The sequence below is a fragment of the Quercus robur genome, chromosome 10, assembly GCF_932294415.1.
Source record: "Quercus robur chromosome 10, dhQueRobu3.1, whole genome shotgun sequence".
Lineage (NCBI taxonomy): Eukaryota > Viridiplantae > Streptophyta > Magnoliopsida > Fagales > Fagaceae > Quercus > Quercus robur.
In genome coordinates this window covers 6,775,428-6,785,193 of record NC_065543.1, presented here as the reverse complement: position 1 = coordinate 6,785,193, position 9,766 = coordinate 6,775,428, and the positions used below count along the sequence as shown (strand labels likewise).

The window sequence follows — 9,766 nt, the reverse complement described above, 5'->3', positions numbered from 1 at the left end:
TTCATGATGGTTCATATAATTTACTGCCCATGAAATGTTCCTAGCAATGATTTTCCCAATTAAAAGCTTACAATCCTACACCAGTAGTTTTGCAGAGCCGCGTATAATACTTCTTGTGTTATTTCACTATAGGAGTCCTTAGTCCTTCTTAGGCCAAAGCGATACCATTGAAAGTAGAAACCTTTTGAAAAGAAAAAAAAAAAGGTGGAATCAAGAATTTCAATTTCGCTGCTCTAAACTTCACAAATCACAACTATTGAACCCAACTTCACATCAAACATAGTAGAAGAGACCAGAAGAAAAGAAAATCCAAACAACAAAGCTTTGAGTAATTGAGCTAAAGTCAATATAAAAGCAAACTAAAATACCATTACACAGATTCTTCATAATCATCGGAATTTTTTATATATATTTTTTTACATTGAGGAGGGGAGGGGGATTACAAACCAGAGAGCTGTGGCATAGAGGACAATGGCTAGTGCTGACAGCATAAAAGCCACGCCAATAACCCTGCAAAATCTTTCGACCCTTGGCTTGTGTTGGATCAAAAGCGAACCCAAGGAGCCCAGAAATGCGCAGAGGGCAGAGATTAGAAACAGATGATAGAGCGTCGGTCGGTCACTGAACAAGGCTGGAACTGGTCTACCGTCGACGTTTTCCTGTAGAAGAACCATAAATGTTGCAACTGCAGTAGAGGAGACGCAAACTATTGAAAGCGCAATATCCTTTGAACGGAGAAGAAGGCTTTCTTGAAGCGATGGTTCCCAATAAACTGACTTCATCCCTTTCTTCTTGCGAGCTTGATGAATTGTGCACCCTTTTTTGACGATATATGTAAAAAAAAAACAAAAAAACAAGATAATGATTTCAGAAAGCTCTAACAAAGTAAGTAATCTGACAATTTTGAAGGAACGTTCCCTAGATATGACCAACCGGCTCCAAATCCATCGAACAATAGACGAAAGAAATCAATTGTAACTTACTGACAAAATATCACCTGGCGTAGAGACCAATGTTACTGCAATAAAATAATGCGACAACTGGATAAATGGTTTTAGTGTTTATTTTTTTTTGATGAACCGGTTTTAGTGTTTATTATACATAAAACAAGAGCATAGTTTGATCCGACTGGCCTTGACAAAAACAAGAACTAAAAATACCTTTATCTCCATCTGCTTTATTAATAAGCGCATCAAAAAGAAGCCCGATCAAATGATGGTGAATTCATCCGAGCAGGAGATGGATCCTTGGTCCTTGAGGTTAGTATTTATGCAGGCACGTTTGCTTAGCCTATCTGTGAAGCTGCAGGCACGTCTGTGAAGAAGCTTATCTGTTAAGCTGGTATCTGTGAAGCTGGGGAATTCTTCTGTGAAGAAGCTTAGCCAAACTGTGAGCAGGAGATGGATCAACCAAGGCGTTGGTGCTATCAACCTTCGTATCAACTTCCCACTATTGATCAGGTCTCAACTCTCTCCCATTTCCCATGATATTTGGGGTGGGAAAATGCTTTTACACATTTAAGGGAGTTCACTCCTTATAAACACATTTTTCATATGCTTTCACAGGCAATGTGGGATTCCATAGATTGCAAGACCCCTTTTGGGTCTCTACAATCAACCCCTACTATCACATGCGTCCTCACGTGTTGGACTCACACTTCTAGCTAGGGCATCGCTCTAATACCATCACGAATAACCTTACCCTAACTGTATAGATATTGTCCGCTTTGAGGCCCATACCCTCTTGATTTTGTTCTCCCCCAAAGTCGACAATATCTACATAATTGGAGTGGATAGTTACAACTTACAATAATAAATCTAATTTACTAGTTGTAAAATGCCTAGTCACTGGAATGTATCAACAAAATTATTTGATAATTTTTGCTAATGATTCTAAACGAAATCCTTATTATTATTATTTTTTTTTTTCTTGTACAACAATAATTTGCATTCTAAAATGCTATTAGAACTTAGAAGGATTTGCAATCATTGTGGAAAATATACAGAAATATAACAAATCATCATCACACGACACATAAAATAGAAAATTAAATATGATAAGTAGCAAAGACAACACAAAAATGCAATAAATTTTTTATTTTTGTTATTAGAAGTCCAATCTTTTCTGTTCATGCTTCATTGCTTCAGCCCTGGGAGATTGAAGTCAAAAACCGTCGCCTGAAGACCAAAGTCTACTATCATTACCGGCGTAGTTATCCACCTAACTGCATCATAAACATTATCACATTCACACAGGATTCTACAATTGTGATCATAATCGCCCGTGACCAACAAAGAGGGATTCGCGATCTACTGAAGGTGGCACAAGGACTAGCCAACAAGAAAACACACAAGGGGGCAAAAGGAGGTCTAGGAAGAGAGAGATGCATAAGTGGAGGTCAAGATGGAAAGGCTATCCTAGATATTGATAGGGACTATGATCCAGCTCTACACATCCAAAAAATGGGGAGGCCTAAAGTTGGGTTCCATGTTAGACAAGCCAATGGATGGTGGTGTTGAAGGGCGATTTGAAAGTTGGGGTCGAGGGAAGAGGGAAAAAGGAGGTGCAGGGACAGATGGAAGCATTGATGGAGGTAGAGATGGAGTGGCAATCCCAGCAAACATCGATAGGGATTGTAATCCAGCTCTACATAGCAAAAGAACAGATGTCTCACGAGCCAATGGCAGTGCCAAAAGGCGAAGTGAAAGTTTAGATGGACTGAAGGGCGAAAGTGGAAACGAAAGCACTGTTGGAGGTCGAGATCAAGAGAAAGGCGGCACTACATCAAAAAATGTCTATTACATCAAGTGTTACTACAACAAAATATGTATATAGTAGTTTTAGACAAAATATCACATCTACAAGTTAAAATGGTTGCAATAGTAACTTAAAAGTGTTAAATTATTGCGTCAACAATAATAAGTTGCAATAACTTATAATTTTTAGCTGCAATAGAAGCTTTAATATATAAGGAAAAATTGTTGCAATAACTTAAAATGAAAGAATCGTTGTAATAAATTGATTCCAATTGTTTTTGTTATCTATTGCAACGGAAATTTCGATTTAATAGTTATTGCGTCGAAGTTACCATTGTAATAATTTGATATTAATTCTTTTACAATCTATTGCAATGACAAACACGTAACTACAATGAATATATCGTTGCAATAACTTGGTATCAATTATTTCATAGTCAATCGCAGTGACAAAATGAATTAATTATCTATTACAATGAAGATATCATTATAGTAATTTAATCTGACTTATTTTGTTAAATTATTTGTAATCTATTACAATAAGTTTTGTGAAGCAATTGCCTATACTCACAAGATATTCGAAATAGTAAGTTGTTTATTGCAACAATATATATATATCAATGCATCAAAGTTATTATTAAAATATTTTGGAGTTTATTGCAACAAAAATTTTTGTTGTATAAACCTATTACCTCACATTTTATTGCAACATCTTATATCAACTATTGCAATGACTCTAATGTTATTGCAATGGTTTTTTTCGTTGCAATAAACATTTTTTTCTTGTAGTGTGGGATAGGTGGAAGTGAATGCCAAGATGTAGAAGGAGAGGGGAGCAGATTTGGTGCAAGTCAAGATCGAGTTGGAGAAAGTGAGGGAAGCTTATCAAGTGGAAGTCCAAGTCGAGATGGAGGAAATGGGACTGCATCAGGAGTAAGTCAAGGTCAAGATGGAAACGGAGGGGGAAGCGGATCAAGTGATGATGAAGATGAACGCAAACATGAACGCAGAGTCAGGGGTGACATAGAACATGGAAGACAAGAAAGTAACCAGGAGGAGATCGACTTCTCTAGAATATTAGAGACATTCATGGCCATAATTAGCACGACAACAATTGCTACTGTTGACTTCCATAACAGTGGATCTATTTCTTCCAGGATTTTGGGCCTCCTCATTGCTATAAATGTATTTGGTTTCCTTTGTTGCATGATTCTATGTTGCACAGGCATAGGAAACCAAGGGCTGCGCTCATCTTCGAAACTATAGGGGCTGCTGGTGGTGGCTTGGGGTTGTTACTACCGGTATCTATACCTTTTTCCAGCTATTATAGTTGGATAATACTCGCCCTGGGATCGCTTGCTATATTGGTCATCTCTGACTTGGCCCTATAACGTTGATCTGACTAAGGCAGAGATGACCAATATAGCAAGCGATCCCAGGGCGAGTATTATCCAACTATAATAGCTGGAAAAAGGTATAGATACCGGTAGTAACAACCCCAAGCCACCACCAGCAGCCCCTATAGTTCCGGAGATAAGCCCAGCCCTTGGTTCCCTATGCTTGTGCAACATAGAAGTCATGCAACAGAAGAAACCAAATACATTTATAACAATGAGGAGGCCTAGAATCCTGGAAGAAATAGATCCACTGTTATGGAAGTCAACAACAGCAATTGTTATCGTGCCAATTATGGCCATGAATGTCTCTGATATTCTAGAGAAGTCGATCTCCTCCTGGTTACTTTCTTGTCTTCCATGTTCTATGTCACCCTTGACTCTACGTTCATGTTTGCGTTCGTCTTCATCATCACTTGATCCGCTTCCCCCTCTGTTTCCATCTTGACCTTGACTTACTCTTGATGCAGTCCCATCTCCTCCATCTTGACTTGGACTTCCACCTGATAAGCTTCCCTCACTTTCTCCCACTCGAGCTTGACTTGCACTTGATTTGCTCCCCTCTCCTTCTGCATCTTGGCATTCACTTCCACCTATCCCGCACTATAAGAAAAAATGTTTATTGCAACGAAAAAAACCATTGCAATAACATTAGAGTCATTGCAATAGTTGATACAAGATGTTGCAATAAAATTTGAGGTAATAGGTTTATGCAACAAAAAATTTTGTTGCAATAAACTCCAAAATATTTTAATAATAACTTTAATGCATTGATATATATATATATATATATATATATATATTGTTGTAATAAACAATTTACTATTTCGAATATCTTGTAAGTATAGGCAATTGTTTCACGAAACTTATTGTAATAGATTGCAAATAATTTAACAAAATAAGTCGGATTAAATTATAGCAATGATATTTTCATTGTAATAGATAATCAATTCATTTTGTCACTGCGATTGACTATGAAATAATTGATACCAAGTTATTACAACGATGTATTCATTGTAGTTACGTGTTTGTCATTGCAATAGATTGTAAAAGAATTAATATCAAATTATTACAATGGTAACTTCGACGCAATAGCTATTAATTCAAAATTTCTATTGTAATAGATAACAAAAACAATTGGTATCAATTTATTACAACGATTCTTTCATTTTAAGTTATTGCAACAATTTTTCCTTATATATTAAAGCTTCTATTGCAGTTGAAAATTATTAGTTATTGCAACTTATTATTGTTGATGCAATAATTTAACACTTTTAAGTTACTATTGCAACCATTTTAACTTGTAGATGCGATATTTTGTCTAAAACTACTATATACATATTTTGCTGTAGTAACACTTGATGTAATAGAAATTTTTTGATGTAGTGCCGCCTCTCTCTTGATCTTGACCTCCAACAGTGCTTTCGTGTCCACTTTCACCCAGTCCATCTAAACTTTCACTTCGCCTTTTGTCACTGCCATTGGCTCGTGAGACATCTGGTCTTTTGCTATGTAGAGCTGGATTACAATCCCTATTGATGTTTGCTGGGATTGCCATTCCATCTCTACCTCCATCAATGCTTCCTTCTGTCCCTGCACCTCCTTTTGCCCCCTTCCCTCCACCCCAACTTTCAACTCACCCTTAAACACCGCCATTGGCTTGTCTGACATGGAACCCAACTTTAGGCCTCCCCGTTTTTTGGATGTGTAGAGTTGGATCATAGTCCCTATCAATATCTAGGATAGTCTTTCCATCTTGACCTCCACTTATGCGTCTCTCTCTTCCTAGACCTCCTTTTGCCCCCTTGTGTGTTTTCTTGTTGGCTGGTCCTTGTGCCACCTTCGGTAGATCACGAATCCCTCTTTGTTAGTCACAGGCGATTATGATCACAACTGTAGAATCTTGTGTGGATGTGATAATGTCTATGATACGGTTAGGTGGATAACCGTGCTGGTAATGATAGTAGACTTTGGTCTTCAGGTGACGGTTTTTGACTTCAGTTTACCAAGGCTGAAGCAATGAAGCATGAACAGAAAAGATTGCACTTCCAATAACAAAAATAAACAAATAATTGCATTTTTGTGTTGTCTTTGCTACTTATCATATTTACTTTTCTGTTTTCTATGCCGTGTGATGATGATTTGTTATATTTCTGTATATTTTCCACAATGATTGCAAATCCTTCTAAGTTCTAATAGCATTTTAGAATGCAAATTATTGTTGTACAAGAAAAAAAAAGGATTTTGTTTAGAATCATTAGCAAAAATTATCAAATAATTTTGTTGATACATTCCAGTGACTAAGCATTTTACAACTAGTAAATTAGATTTATTATTGTAACTACCCACTCCAATTATGTAGATATTGTCGACTTTGGGGGAGAACAAAACCATGAGGGTATGAGCCTCAAAGCGGACAATATCTATGCCCTAGCTGGAAGTGTGAGTTCGACACGTGAGGACGCATGTGATAGTAGGGGTCGATTGTAGAGACCCAAAAGGGGTCTTGTAATCAATGGAATACCACATTGCCTATGAAAGCATATGAAAATATGTTTATAAGGAGTGAACTCCCTTAAATGTGTAAAGGCATTTTCCTACCCCAAATATCATGGGAAATGGGAGAGAGTTGAGACCTGATCAATAGTGGGAAGTTGGTATGAAGGTTGATAGCACCAACACCTAGGTTGATCCATCTCCTGCTCACAGTTTGGCTAAGCTATGTTCATAATATTTTTACAACATTTTCACAAAAAATTATAAGTGGTTAGTTGTTATTGGTTCAAATTTAAACTTAACACTAAGATTACTTTTTTGCTCTAACAATAACAACTTGTAACAACCTACCACTTAAGATTTGTTGTAAAAATGTTGTGAAAATATTGTGAACATATCATTTCTCTATTTAATTTATATATATATATATATATATATGCACGTAAAAAAGCGTTTAAAAAATTACAAAATTCAAAATTCAAAATTCAAAATCCACCTAACCCCACCTACCCTACTCACCTTATCAATCAAATTTCTCCACGTCTAGCCAACTTCTTCAGACTTTTTTTTTTTCCTTTCTTTCTTTTCTCCCTTATCTCCCTTATCTTCACTTCTTCAAACTTCTTTTTCTCCCTTACTCCCACTCACCTTATCAATCCATTTTCTCCATGTCTAGCTAGCTTCTCCACTCTTCTTTTCTCTCTCTCTCTCTTTTTTTTTTTTTTTTTCCATCTTTCACTCTTTTTTCACTACACACCTGGATTTATTCTTTTCTCTTCCTCTCCACTTTGATTTTATTTCCCCTATTTATTTGTGGTGGTGTTAATGTTAGTGGGTTTTGGATTTGAAGATGGTGTTGCAACTTGTTAATTTTGTTTAAATTTGTAAATGGTGCTACTGTTATGGGATTTGTGATTTAAGAAAGAGTGCTATTGTGTTTGATGCCATTGGTTGTATAGTTGCAAGTAAGTATTTTTTTTATAAAAAAATTAATGATTGTTTTGGTCTTTTCCTTGATTAATTTTTGTGACTTTGGCTTTTTATTATTGATAGGTATAGAGATCTCAAGTTTGATAATATCTTTGTTAATAGAACAAAAAAAGTAGTGAAAAATTCGAAATCTATTTGATGATTTCTTATTGCAGGTTGGTCTATGGCGGCTGAATGTGTTGGGGTGGAATTGTTATTTATTTATTTATTTTTGGATGTGAGCATATTGTGTTTGATTTTGAATTTTTTTGGTGGGTTTGTGTTTCATTTTGAATTTGCTGGGCTATAGTGTTTGTATTTTGTATTTTTTTGGATTTGTATTTTGCTGGACGTATTTTGTTTTATTTATGTTTTTTTTTTTTTTAATTTTTTTTTGTATCTTTTAATTTAATTACAATTTTAATTCAATTAAAAAAAACATTTGATTACCAAAATTTAATTTTTGGTAATCAAAATTTTCTTTTGTTGGTGGTTTTCGGCTATAGTGGCGTTTGTAGAACGCCACTATTGTACCGTCACTATAGACCTATAGTGGCGTTCTAAAATGCTGTTATAGCATTTTTCAAAAATAAAAAAAATAGGGTAGACCTATAGTTGCTGTACAATAGTGGCGTTTGTAAACGCGAGTATAGCAAACGCTGCTATAGCCTAAATGGGCCTATAGTGGCGTTTTACAAACGCCACTATAGGCCCAGTTTTCTGTAATGTGGCAAATGTGGCTTTCTAGCAACATCATTTGAATTCCTCTATTAGATGGCCAAACGGAGCATTTGAAGAACATCATTGTTATGAGACACTAATGGCTTCACACTAAAAAAAATAATCCTTATCTCTTGTGAGAATATAATTGCCTCAATTATTGCTGAGAGAAAAAAAGTCCAAGAGGCCTTGAACTCATGGGATTTTAGAACACCTGCATGCTATGACAGCACCCTCAGCATCCAAGCACTTTTAACAGTAGAACCAATTGGTGTAGACTGTGGTCTCATCTTTCGGTTCAAAACTACTCAAAATTCCTTTAATAAATTCAGACTGGATACCGCCACATTTGAAGAAGATTATCAAAAGGGTAAGCCTGAGGATGAACTAGGATTGAAGCAAGGCTGAAGCAAGCATTTATTGTAGAGAAGCAAACCTTCAGGCAGAGAGGCAGGGCTTCAAAACAGAGCACTGGAAGACTTGCAGCAGTAACACTTATACGACACTCTATAACAGCTAATACGGCTTGTAGTTTTTGAATTAGTTGCCTTAGTAGTTAAGTAGCTATTTATACATAGCCACGTGTAATGTTTTGATTGGTTGTAAGGGCTAGATCCATATAAAGCGGAGTTAGTTAGGATTAGATATTTTTTAGCTCTTGTATCAATTCTTATATAAATAGGCTCTTGTATATTCTTTTCTGATTAATGTAATACATAATTTTTGTTCTCAAATTCTCACATGGTATTAGAGCATTCTGCTTTCTTCTAGATTTTTCTTTTCCTTTAGCTTCATTTTCCCTTTCACTCTCAAGGTCCTTCAATGGTGGATGCTACACAATTTGTCACAACCATTGATGAATCTCACCCTTTCTTTTTGCACTATGGAGAGAATCCAAGCGCGATTCTTGTTGCTCAACCTCTAGTCAATGACAATTACCCTAGTTGGGCCAAGTCAATGCGAAGAGCTTTAGGAGCAAAAAGCAAATTAGGATTCATTGATGGCAGTCTTTCACTGACTCCATCCATGAAAGAGTCCTTTGCTTGTTCAGGCCTGGACTAAGTGCAATGATATGGTGGTTTCTTGGATTCTCAATTGTGTTTTTCCCAAAATTCTTACTAGTATTGTCTGCGAACACTGCTTTGGAAGTATGGACAGATCTGAAGAATAGGTTTTCTCAGAAGAATGGACCAAGACTTTTCCAACTTCAAAAGCAACTTGCAACAATTACACAAGGAGAGCTTTCTATCACAAATCATTTCACTCAGTTGAATGTTCTATGGGATGAGATTGAGAATTATAGAGCTTTGCCTTGTTGTACTTGTGGTTCTTGCAAGTGCTCAATCAATGAGAAGTTGACTTAATATCAATTAGAAGATTCTGTGATGCAATTTTTGATGGGACTCAATGAAACATATAGTCAGTTTCGAG

The 9,766-nt window shown here is 36.1% G+C and overlaps 1 long non-coding RNA gene across 1 annotated transcript; it reads right to left on the bottom strand.

The window, feature by feature from the left end:
* Positions 1 to 212: 212 nt before the first annotated feature.
* LOC126703372 (uncharacterized) lies at positions 213 to 1,629 on the bottom strand. Its single transcript, XR_007648035.1, has 2 exons — positions 1,161 to 1,629; positions 213 to 817 (listed from the first exon to the last, which is right to left on the bottom strand). It is a non-coding gene; the product is annotated as an uncharacterized LOC126703372 (long non-coding RNA).
* Positions 1,630 to 9,766: the final 8,137 nt, after the last annotated feature.